The following is a 13,466-nucleotide window of genomic DNA, read 5'->3' on the forward strand; positions in this document are numbered from 1 at the left end:
GCCTCATGCGCGGTCTCGAACGTGCCGAGGCCGAGGCGGACGTTGCCGGACCGAATTTCGGCGTAGAAGGCGCCGGAGGGGCGCTGGCGAACGCCACGGTAGCTTGAAGATCCCCGGCGGCGCGGCGGCATGGTGGCGCGCCGGTGGCGGGGCGAGGAAGCTGCAGAGGAAATGGGGAGAGAGCACGTGGCAATGTGGATAGCGATGGGAGGCCGCGTGGCGGGCGCCGCAATTTATAAGCACGACGGAAAGCGGTGTGCCAAATCTAGCGCGCGATCTGCTACTTTTTCCCGCGTGCGCGCAATCGGTTCCCGCGCGCCCTTGTTCCCCGCCTTCACTGGAGCGCGCGAAAACGTCCCGCGCGCGCTAAAATGGCAGTTTGCCGCATGCGCGGGGTTTTTGCCGCTGTTGTTGGAGATGCTCTAATATTGATTTTTTTTTGCATCGAAACTAGAATTTTATTTCAGGATCATACGGTTACAGTCTGCCGGTAGGCTAACAAGGAGGAAATCGGGGCTGTGCTCTAGCCAGCACTCCGTGCCCTCGAGCGAGCAAGCACATTGTGCACACGAGTGAGCCGGGGTATTGAGCTCCCTGCTTACATGGTGAACCGAAAAAGAAACAAAATTGAGGGCTATATCATCTAGTTCTCGAAAGATAGGCGCCGCAACCGAACGAGAGTTGCCGCGCGAGTTCCATTGGGTGACCAGCTCCATGCTATCGACCTCCATGATCACGCCTGACATCCCGCGAAGCTGAGCAAAGATCACACCTTCCCGGAAGGCTACTAGTTCGGCGATGAAAGGATCTGAAACGCCGACTAGCGGCTTGCACCAAGCCCCAATGAAGGATAAATGGGACCGGGCAACGCCACCAGCTCCAGCTGTGAATGCATCCGGGAAAACCAATCCATCAGTGTTGATGGTTATCCACCCCGCGTCGGGGGGTTTCCAACCCTGTCCCGCCTGCATCCTTGTGCGGCGAACAGGTAACTCCAGCAAAGATAGGGTTTCATGAATCCATTTGAGTGCCTGGACAGGGTCATAACCATCTTGATCATGAGTCCACTTGTTCCTGGAGGTCCATATAGCGTGCATGATTGTGATGATCTTGCATCTGGTGTCGTCTGTGAACATGGGATCCAACACAACATCACGCGCCCACGTTAGCGGATGCAGCCGAGGTAGTTGAAGGTCGAACCGCTCCTTGGCCGCGATCCAGAACTGCTTCGCATGCGAGCATGAAATAAGCGCATGCATCAAATCTTCATCCATTGCCTGACAGATGTCACAACGTCCGAGTGGCTTGATATGTCGATGCTTCAAGGTCAAGGAGTCCGGTAAGATACCGCGAAGCACTCTCCACCATAAAACTCTGACTTTCGGCACCACATGTATTTTCCAAATTGCAGACCACAATTGTTTGTTTGCTGATGAAGTATTCGTAGTCGTCCCTTCCTCTAGAGAGCTAAGCTCGTTGCGAGTCATTAGAGAGCGATACGCTGATTTGACAGTGTAGTTGCCTGACTTTTCCAGTGCCCACGCAAAAGTGTCTTCCCCTCCCGCTCTGTTCAAAGGTTCAGAATGGCCTCGACATCCGGAAGGAGGAAATTTTGGCGAACAAGATCAATATTCCAGTTACCGGTGTAATCATCGATCAACTCTGATACGCGCTCGAGAGGGGCAACCCCGAGGCGACCGACCAGTTTCATAGTAACAGTAGTGAGGATCCAAGGATCGTTCCAGATGGACGTGGAGGAACCATCACCTATCCGGTGGATCAGCCCAGCTTCCAAAGCTTTCCTTCCCGCAACAATCGCCCTCCAGGTCAAGGAAGCACTCTTAGGAATCGTAGCTTGGAGGAAGCTTGTATGAGGGAAATATTTACCCTTCAACACCCGAGCACAAAGAGAGGTAGGGTTTGTTAGGAGTCGCCAGCCTTGCTTGCCGAGCATGGCTAGATTGAAGACTTGAGGATCCTTAAACCCCAGACCGCCCTTGATCTTTGGCTGTGTCAGCTTATCCCACGAGAGCCAGTGTAGGGATCGCTTGTCCAAAGAACTACCCCACCAGTACTTTGCCATGGGCGATGTGATAGTCTTGCATACTTTTTTGGTCAACTGAAAACAACTCATGCTATATGTTGGGATTGCTTGAGCAATGGATTTAAGTAGCACTTCCCTCCCCGCACAAGCAAGGTTTCGTTCGGACCAGCCACCAATCTTGCCGCGGATACGATCACTGATATGGTTGAAAGTACTGCTAGTGATTCTTCCAATGGCCATGGGCAGTCCCAAATAACGTTCGGAAAACGCCTCAACTGCAATGCCAAGAGATTGTTTGGGGATCGCTCGAAGGGGCTGCTCTGTATTGCCACTGAAGAAGATTGCGCTCTTGTCTCGGTTCACTGCTTGGCCGGAGCAAGTAGCGTAAATATGAAGAATCTCATTGAGCCATTCTGCACTCTGGGTGTTAGCTTTGAGGAAAATGAGACTATCGTCAGCAAATAAAAGGTGACTAACCCAAGGTGCATGAACACTCACACGGATCCCCCTGTCAATGCGTGCCCCGCCGAAGTTATTGAGCATGGAGGTGAGGCCTTGGGCGCATATGAGGAAGATATATGGAGAGACTGGGCATCCTTGACGGAGCCCTCTGGTTGGATTGAAATACGGGAGCAACTCACCGTTAACCTTGATGGTAAATCTGACCGATGTAACACACTTCATAATGAGGCTAGTAAAACGATCACCGAAGCCCAGTTTAGCCAGCATAGCTTCGAGATAATGCCATTCCACACGATCGTATGCTTTCAGCATATCAAGTTTGATAGCGCAGCTGAAATTCTTGCCCTTCTTCCTTCTCCTGATGGCGTGGATACACTCATAGGCCACTAATACATTATCCGTGATTAAGCGGCCTGGAACAAAAGCACTCTGTTCCTCCCAAATGACCTCATCGAGAATGAGACGAACACGGTTGGCCACTGTTTTGACGGCAATTTTGTACAGAACAGGACACAATGCTATTGGTCTATATTGTGAGATTTTCTGGGGGTGATGGACTTTAGGGATCAAAGTTATTGCCGTGTCGTTCAGTCCCAAAGGTAATTCCCCACCGTTCAAAAAACTCAAGATAGCCAAGGTGATATCTTCCCCTACGACATCCCAGTGTCGTTGGTAAAATCCCGCGGTGAATCCATCCACACCGGGCGCCTTGGAAGGCGCCATATCAAACAATGTTGTCTTGACCTCGGCCGCCGTGTACTCCCGCTCGAGTGTATAATTCATATCGTCGGTGACTGTCGGTGTCAAAACCGGCGGATCTCGGGTAGGGGGTCCCGAACTCTGCGTCTAAGGCGGATGGTAATAGGAGGCGGGGGACACGATGTTTACCCAGGTTCGGGCCCGCTCGATGGAGGTAATACCCTACTTCCTGCTTGATTGATCTTGATGATATGAGTATTACAAGAGTTGATCTACCACGAGATCGTAGAGGCTAAACCCTAGAAGCTAGCCTATGGTATGATTGTTGTTCCTTGTCCTACGGGCTAAACCCTCCGGTTTATATAGACACCGGAGGGGGCTAGGGTTACACAGAGTCGATTACAAGGGAGGAAATATACATATGTGTATTGCCAAGCTTGCCTTCCACGCCAAGGAGAGTCCCACCCGGACACGGGATGAAGTCTTCAATCTTGTATCTTCATAGTCCAACAGTCCGGCCAAAGGATATAGTCCGGCTATCCGAGGACCCCCTAATCCAGGACTCCCTCAGTAGCCCCTGAACCAGACTTCAATGACGATGAGTCCGGCACGTAGATTGTCTTCGGCATTGCAAGGCGGGTTCTTCCTCCGAATACTCCATAGAAGATTTTGAACACAAGGATAGTGTCCGGCTCTGCAAAACAAATTCCACATACCACCGTAGAGAGAATAATATTTCCACAAATCTAATCTGCTGACACATTCTGCAGCATGACATCATACTACGGCCCGGTCATTATTCGAACCGTTTTTCTCAACCAGCCACTGCACATATTGCGAGGCGGTTTTCTTGGCACGTCTTGTCGAAGTAGAGATCGTGTCCCCTTATCACGGGATTCTCATCAATACAGGTGTGGGTAACCCAACCGCGCCATCAATTACGGCGCTACCTGGGGAGGCGCATAGCTTCTTCCGCCCTTATAAAGGGACAAGGATTCACCCTTTTCACCCACGCCTTCTTCCTCCTTGCTCATCCATTCTTGCGCACTCGAGCTCCAGCACCCAAGTTCGCGTTTTTCTCCTCAAACCACTCCAAGCATGTCTGGAGCGGGAGGCAAGTGGATGGTCTCCTCCGTTACGGAGGAGAACATCACAAAGCTGCGGGGAGCCGGATATCTGGCCGCGGATATCGCACAGCAGCTGCCAGATGCGGGGCAGATCATTCCTACTCCAGAACCCCATGAGAGGGTGGTTTTTCTTACCCACTTCATCCGCGGACTGGGATTTCCCCTCCACCCGTTTGTCCGCGGGCTCATGTTCTACTACGGGCTGGACTTTCACGATCTGGCCCCCAATTTCATCCTCAACATCTCGGTGTTTATCGTCGTGTGCGAGGCCTTCCTCCGCATCAAGCCCCACTTCGGCCTGTGGCTGAAGACCTTCAATGTTAAACCGAAGGTGGTGGTCGGCCAGCAAGCGGAGTGCGGAGGCGCCATGGTGGGCAAAATGCCCAACGTCACCTGGCTCGAAGGCTCCTATGTGGAGACCATAAAGGGGTGGCAATCGGGGTGGTTCTACATCACCGAGCCGCGCGACACCAACTGGGTGGCGGCCCCGAATTTCGATCCGGAATCCCCATGCGGCTCACCTCCTGGAAAGAGAAGGGCCTATCCTGGGGTTCCTCGGTAGAGCTGACCGGACTCCAGACATGCATCAAAAACATGATGAGCAAGAAAATCAAGCTCGTCAACGTGGTCCAAGTCATGCTCTTCCGCCGGATCCTCCCGTGTCAAAGACGGGAATTCAATTTGTGGGAGTTCGACCCGGCCGAGCACCAGACGCTGCGAGAGCTCTTCGACACGACGCACAAGGACATCTGGAAGGTGCTGTTCAAGGGCGCCGAGGTACCTCATCCCCTCACCGAGGACCGCGGACTCAGCACAAAGCGCCCTGCCAATCCGGTAAGTCTTTTACATCTCATAAGATGTTCTTTTCCCCAGTATAACCACGCGCAGGATCTAAGCCTCCACGCAATTTAACAGGACTGGGTAGCGACAGCGGAGCAGATCGATTGTCCGGCTCCCCTACCCGAAGATCCAGCAGATGCTCTCCTAACGGAGATGCTGGTTCCGGCGCCTTATGAGGTGCCGGAGAAGAAGGCCAAGAAGAAGGCCACGGGGACCAGGAAGGGTCTCCAGCGCAAGGTTATATCGGACTCATCGTCCGAAAACACCGAGGCGCACTCCTCCCACGAAAACGAGGAGGAGGAAGAGGAAAGCTCTCCCCCCAGCCGGGGGAGACAAGAAAAGGAAGGCCGCCCCGGCTGGGGCGGCCGAAGGGTCCAAGAAGGGAAGGACCCTCCTTCCGGACAACTCCACAACCGCCGCCTACAGTGACGACGAGTGGCTGCCCAGGGATAAGCCCCTGGCGAAGTCGTAAGTATCCGGATACCGTGGTAATTCTGGTATGTTTCGTTTTGTTGCTTCTTATCATGCCGAACATGATCACACAGCCCCTCCAAAGCTCATATCGGCATATCCTCTTCGGAGGAGTCTTTGAGCGAGTCGGAGATGAACAGCGATTCGCTCCCGACCGCCTCCTCCCCCCACCCTACGGACAACGCCGAGGTGTTGTCTCAAAGGGGGCTGAACCAAGGGGAGACAGTTCCAGAGGCGCTTCAAGGCGACATTCCAGGCGCTGGGCGCATGAGGGGCAAGACTCCTATGGGCCCTAACGCCGGGGGTAGCAAGTCTAGCCCCAAGCCGAATACGGCGCCGGAACCTCTAGTGGTTCCGGATTCTGTCAGGCAACCCCTCGCTAAGGGGGGCAAGCCATCTGTGCCGATGGCCTCTGTTCATCCAGAGGCATCGGACAACTTGCTGGAAGTGCTTCGCGGCGCTTCCATTGACGAAGAGCAGCTTCCATTGACGAAGAGCACCGCACCATTATGAGTGCGGTGGTCAAGAAGGTTCTGTCCGCCAAGAGCGGACTGACTGAAGCCTGTGCCAGCCTCCTAACAGGCTTTGAGGTAAATAACCAGATTATAAGAGAATGTTACCGCATAGACAGTAGCCCCTGATGCTCTGTTTGGCGTTCGCGAAGAAATGCCGAATAGAGGATCAAATAATAACCGCAGGAGTCTAATCGGAATATGTCTATGTGGGTATGCAGGCTTCACTGCTGGCCGCTGCCGCACGTACTGCGGAGGTCGCCGCACTGAAGCGGGACCTTGAGCGGTCCAAGGAAGAGCTCGGCCTTACCAAGAGGCAGCTCGAAGAGAACAAAGGTAAGTGATACCCCGTCTGTGTATTAATAAAGAAAAATTTTGGTTTTGGAATAATAGGATCGTCATGAATTTTGCTAGGGGCCACGACCGAAGTGACGGCCATGTAGAAGGCACTATTCGAGGCCGAAGACAAAGCGGCCAAGGAGCGCATCGAGCGAGAGAAACAAGAGGCCCGAGTAGGCGAGGTGCAGCAAGAGCTCCAGGCTCTCATCAAGAAGCACGAGTCCTTGGAGCTTGACTCTAAGATGCAAGGGTCCGAGCTTGCGAAGGCCCTCAAAAGCGCACAACATGCCAAGGCCGAAGCCCAAAAGGCCCTCCAGGAAATTGAGGCGGTTAAGAAGATAGCGGCGGGTAAGGCATTCATTATGCAAAGCAAGCATGTGAATGAAACTTTCTTTTTACTTACCCGAGTTCGGAGCTCTCCAGGAGCGTTCGCAGATCTACCCTGCAGTGTGTCAGATGCCGCGGAGTTCTACCGTGCTGAGGAGGGGAGCTCGACAGAGAAGTTGTTCTGGTCTCAGTATACTGGGACCGAACACCCAATGCCCTTGAGCGACCAGCTGAAGCAACTGGCCGAGCTCCACAAGGCGGCCGAACAGGCCATGAAGGGTCTTATAGTCCGGATGTGGCCTGGCGAGCCCCTGCCTGATAGCTACTTCGGTCTGGTGAGGCGGCTTGTGAATGCCTGCCCACGGCTTGAAGTCATAAAGCGGTCCGTCTGCATCGAGGGTGCGCGCAGGGCTTTTGCCCAGGCGAAGGTGCACTAGGCGAAGCTGGACGCCGAAAAGCTGGTGAAGGAGGGGCCGTCGGAGGGCAAGGAGCATCGCCACCCCGAAAAGTATTATGAAAGTGTCCTGAAGGGTGCTCGCCTTGTGGCGGAGGAATGTGCTAAGGATGTAACATTTGAATAAATGTACTCATGTGATCCTGTAATGTGAAACGAGTTCATTTGCGCTATGCAACGCTTGTGAATTTAAAATATTACCTTCTGTGCGGCCGTTTATAAAATCTGAGAGTTGGCCAGTCGTCGGCTTCTGCCCCCATGTAACTAGTACCGAGGTGTTCGGGATAAATCTGAGCACTCTTTATCCCAATTTTGGGTCCTTCGAGGGAGGTGTTCAGCGCAACGAACCAGGCAATCGGACTATAAGGCTTTATCACTCTCACTTAGCCATAGAAGTCTACAATTTTAAATTTTGGCGAAGCCCCTGGTATTCGGAAGGCCGAATTTGGGGCGCTATATACGCCTAAGTCGGGCAAGGCCGACTCCTCGCCCGAAGCGGAAAAAGTCTTTAAGGACTTGAGACCTCTCGAACAGCGACCAGCTCTCGCCTTATCATGACAGTCAGTTTTCAGCTTTCTCTACTGAGGTGCTCGTCCGGAAGAACCGGGACACAATCGTAGTAGTTCTCCCAGTGCTACCTTAGCCGATATTGCGGAACGTAAGGTACCAAAACATGGGAGCCGGGCAAACCCAACTATTGACCCAAGACATGATTCGGAGCTGATGCATATAATGCTATAAGTTCGGGGTGCCGCACTGTTAAAAGTGTTCGGACTTCTCACACCGTATTTATGAGGTATACTGAAGCCCCTGACGTTCTGGTCGTACTAGAATGTACGGGTGCAATTTGTCGTAAATAAACAGACAAGAGAAAAAAAGAAAGGGTAATGCAATAATAGACTAACGCTATGCATTGTTATTTAAATAATACGTCGAAGCATACTGATACAAGTAGTGCAATAAGCAAAAAAAATAGGACTATTTGACATGTCCTATCCAAGGGCAAGCTGCGTATGGGTATTTAAAACAGGTATTTCGATCGTTATCAGAGACCACCTGGGGATTCCCTTATACGGGTTAGCTTCTTGCCTCCTTGGTATTTCCTTCTCGTAATGCGTCCAGCAATAAGACTGCCGAAAAGGGCTTCTGGAGAATAAGGTTCTGAAAGATAGAAAATGATAAAGGTATACAACCCCTGGGGCGGTTGAGCCGCATTGTGGGACGTGTCCTGGCCGTGCCCCCGCCTATGCCCATGGTATTTTTAGTGCGTAATTATGTACGCGCGGCACAGATTTCGTCGCTTGACTGGGACTAGGACGGAGGCCGAATTGCTAGGCGAGCTCTGAACGTGCCAGGCGATCCTGTTGCAGGTTACTACGGACTCGCTTGAAGGTGTCCGGGGGTTTTGTCGCCGAATTGGCGGTTTGCCTTAGAAGGCTGCTTTGTGCCTCTGCTGCGAGGGCCGTCGTGTGCTCCTCCATGCGGAGCGAGCGTTCTGTGTTTCCATTGACTGTTATAACCCCACGAGGTCCTGGCATTTTGAGCTTGAGGTATGCATAATGCGGTACCGCATTGAATTTGGCAAATGCGGTTCGTCCGAGCAGTGCGTGATAGCCACTGCGGAACGGGACGATATCGAAGATTAACTCCTCGCTTCAGAAGTTGTCCAGAGATCCGAAGACCACTTCCAGTGTGATTGAGCCCGTGCAACGGGCCTCTACACCTGGGATGACACCTTTAAAGGTGGTTTTAGTGGGTTTGATCCTTGAGGGGTCTATACCCATTTTACGCACTGTATCCTGATAAAGCAGGTTCAGGCTGCTGCCACCGTCCATAAGGACTCGGGTGAGGTGAAATCCGTCAACGATGGGATCAAGGACCAATGCGGCAGAACCGCCATGACGGATACTAGTGGGGTGGTCCCTACGATCGAAGGTGATCGGACAAGAAGACCATGGGTTGAACTTTGGGGCGACTGGTTCCATTGCATAGACGTCCCTTAGTGCACGCTTCCGTTCCCTCTTGGGAATATGGGTTGCGTATATCATATTCACCGTTTTCACTTGCGGAGGAAATTTCTTCTGTCCTCCTGTGTTCAGCGGCCGGGACTCCTCCTCATCGTCGCTATGCAGCCCCTTTTCCTTGTTTTCGGTATTCAACTTGTCGGCCTGCTTGAACACCCAGCATTCTCTGTTGGTGTGATTGGCTGGCTTATCGGGGGTGCCGTGAATTTGACACGAGCGATCGAGTATGCGGTCCAAACTGAACGGGCCCGGGTTGCTTTTGTTGAACGGCTTCTTCCGCTGACCGGATTTAGAGCCACTGAATCCGGCATTGACTGCCGTGTCTTCGATGTTGTCACCGTTGTTGCGGCGCTTCTGTCTGTTACGACGTGGTCTGCCGTTACTATCTTTGGCATCTGAATTGCCATGACTTCTTGATGTGTTGTTGCTGCGAGCCAGCCAGCTATCCTCGCCCGCGCAAAAGCGGGTCCTGAGTGTCGTGAGGGCTGCCATAGACTTTGGCTTCTCCTGGCCGAGGTGCCGGGCGAGCCACTCGTCACGGATGTTATGCTTAAATGCCGCTAAGGCCTCTGCATCCGAACAGTCGACAATTTGGTTTTTCTTAGTTAGGAACCTGGTCCAGAATTTCCTGGCCGATTCCCCTGGCTGCTGAGTTATATGGCTCAAGTCATCAGCATCCGGTGGTCGCACATAAGTGCCCTGGAAGTTGTCAAGGAATGCATCTTCCAAATCCTCCCAACTGCCAATGGAGTTTGCTGGCAAGCTATTCAGCCAATGCCGAGCCGGTCCTTTGAGTTTTAGTGGGAGGTACTTGATGGCATGTAGATCATCTCCGCGAGCCATGTGGATGTGGAGGAGGAAATCCTCGATCCATACCGCGGGGTCCGTTGTACCATCATATGATTCAATGTTTACGGGTTTAAAACCCTCTGGGAATTCGTGATCCATTACTTCATCAGTGAAGCATAGGGGGTGTGCGGCGCCTCTGTGCCGGGCTATATCACGACGCAGTTCATACGAGTCTTGTCTGCTGTATTCGGCCCAGCCGGATTTGCTTTTAGTATATCCGGCATGACGGTCATCATCCCGCGTTGGGGCGCGCCCCCGTGATCCGTAGATCGATCTTGCGTGTTGCCCCAGGCCTTGGTATTTTTGTTTGAATGGCGGCGGGGTGTGGGCTGGACTTCGGGCTGATATGCCTCTCTGTCTCGGCCACGAGGTGGCCGATCAGCCGCATCGTACGCTGGTGATGTAGGTTTCAATGCTTCCTCCTTGAGTTGGGGTAGCAACCTGCGCTTTGGGTAACTCTTGGTTGGGTGCTCGAGTTCGTATTCCTCGGCCGCCAAGACTTCAGTCCATCTATCCGCTAGCAAATCTTGATCAGCTCGAAGCTGTTGTTGCTTTTTCTTCAGGCTGTTTGTTGTGGCTATAAGCCGGTGCTTGAAGCGCTCCTGCTCGACGGGATCCTCTGGCACGATAAATTCTTCGTCGCCGAGGCTCACCTCGTCTTCGGAGAGAGGCATGTAATTGTCATCCTCTGATTCTCCGTTTGCTGCCTATTCCGGAGGGCTAGCTTGTTTATCCTCCCGCTCGAGGTCTGGCTGGAGGGGATTGTCGTCGTCTTCGGCACTATCCGGAGCGTTATTGTCTCTTGTGCCGGTATCGCTGCTTTTGCTATGGCGGGACTTAGAGCGGCGCCGCTGACGTCGGTGCTTGGATTGCTTCTTGGAGGGATTATCCTCCGTTGTCTTATCGCCATCCCCTTCTTTGGGGGTGTCCACCATGTATATGTCATACGATGAGGTGGCAGTCCAGCGCCCTGTGGGCGGTGGTTCTTGTTCGTCTCCCGCATCGTCGTCCATACCGTCGATGCCTTCGGAGCCGAAGTCGAACATGTCGGTTAAATCGTCGACAGTGGCTACTAAGTGGGTGGTGGGTGGGGAGCGAATTTCTTCGTCGTCCGCATCCCATTCTAGCCGGACATAGTTCGGCCAAGGGTCTCCTGACAGGGAGAGAGACCTTAACGAGTTTAGCACGTCGCCAAAGGGCGAGTGCTGAAACATATCCGCGGAGGTAAACTCCATGATCGGTGCCCAATCAGATTCGATAGGCACGGACGCAGGCGGCTCGGAGCCCATGGCCGGGGACGAATCCAACGGTTCGGCAACACGGGTCTCGTAGGAGGTGAAGTCAGTATTCGGCTCTATCGCCACTGAGTGTGCGGCCTCCGTGGCGGGGTCCATCCACCCGTCCTCAGATGGCGCAATTTGTTCCGGATTGAGGGCCGGAGTAGTTGCAGGTGTGATCTCCCGAACACTGTCCGACGGCGGAGCTAAGTCATGCTCGTCGTGATTGTGCGGCGCACCTGACATGGGCTCGAATCCGTTGAAGATCAAGTCTCCGCGGATGTCGGTAGTATAGTTCAAGTTTCCAAACCTGACCTGATGGCCAGGGGCGTAGCTCTCGATCTGCTCCAGATGGCCAGGGGCGTAGCTCTCGATCTGCTCCAGATGGCCAAGCGAGTTGGCCCGCAGTACGAAGCCCCCGAATACGAAGATCTGTCCGGGGAGGAAAACCTCACCCTGGATCGCATCGTTGCCGATGATCGAAGGAGCCATCTAGCCTTACGGTGACGGCACAGTGGAACTCTCAATGAAAGCACCAATGTCGGTGTCAAAACCGGCGGATCTCGGGTAGGGGGTCCCGAACTGTGCGTCTAAGGTGGATGGTAACAGGAGGTGGGGGACACGATGTTTACCCAGGTTCGGGCCCTCTCGATGGAGGTAATACCCTACTTCCTGCTTGATTGATCTTGATGATATGAGTATTACAAGAGTTGATCTACCACGAGATCGTAGAGGCTAAACCCTAGAAGCTAGCCTATGGTATGATTGTTGTTCCTTGTCCTACGGACTAAACCCTCCGGTTTATATAGACACCGGAGGGGGCTAGGGTTACACAGAGTCGGTTACAAGGGAGGAGATCTACATATCCGTATTGCCAAGCTTGCCTTCCACGCCAAGGAGAGTCCCACCCGGACACGGGACGAAGTCTTCAATCTTGTATCTTCATAGTCCAACAGTCCGGCCAAAGGATATAGTCCGGCTATCCGAGGACCCCCTAATCCAGGACTCCCTCAGTGACCCGTGGTTGAACGCATTGCAGCAACTCTTCCATCGGATTGTAGCCTTGTGATTGGTAAAGGGCATGATAAAAATGAGTGATCTCCTCCTTCACTTCACCTGGATCGCAACTCACACGGCCATCGGCCAACTCCAATGAGGTAATGCGATTGATCCTCTTGCGCTGCCTAGCTTGTGCCTGGAAATAGCTAGTGTTCCGGTCACCTGCATGTAGCCACAGCACTTGAGATCTCTGTTTGAGCCAAATTTCCTCTTGCCGGAGGGCCTCCCTTAGTTGTGAGGCGACGGCCCTCTCCTCGTCATTCGGACCGCGCCCTACCGCAGCAGTCCGGAGACGCTCAAGCCTTTTCTGAAGTTTATGCACTCGGCGTTCCATGTTACCAAACTCTTTGTGCCCCCATGCTCCCAGCTCATTCTGAACCACGGAGAGGGCATCGACAATGCCTTGCAATCCTCTCTGACCTGCTCCTGTCTGCCACATCTTTCGTACTTTCTCATCATAGTCGGCGTGTGATTGCCAAACATTTTCGTAGCGGAAAGATTGGGTCGCCCGGGACCAGCCCATCGCTGTCGTAGCTCGACACTCGGCAAGCAAAAAACAGTGATCCGATTCTACACTGCTAATATGTTTGACAGTTGAGAACTCGAACATCTGAAGAAAATCGGCGTTGGCAAAGGCCCTGTCTAGCCTTGCTTTCACGTTCATGTTCCCCTGCTGCCTGTTATCCCATGTGAAAGGGACGCCGCGCCACCCAAGATCCTGAAGTGCGCAATCCGAGATCGCCTCGCGAAAAGCACGCATTTGTGCCTCCATTCTTGCGTGTATATTGAAGTGCTCGTCCGCAAAGAGGGTTCTGTTGAAATCACCCAAACATAACCATGCCCTATGCGGGACAGCAAAAAGAGTACGAAGAAACCGCCAACTGTGATGGCGATTCTCCAAACGTGGCTCTCCATAGAAGCCAGTAAAGTGCCAATTTTTATCATTCTGACTGACCTTGACATCAATATGCGACTTGCTGAA

Source organism: Triticum aestivum, chromosome 5D (assembly GCF_018294505.1).
Source record: "Triticum aestivum cultivar Chinese Spring chromosome 5D, IWGSC CS RefSeq v2.1, whole genome shotgun sequence".
NCBI lineage: Eukaryota > Viridiplantae > Streptophyta > Magnoliopsida > Poales > Poaceae > Triticum > Triticum aestivum.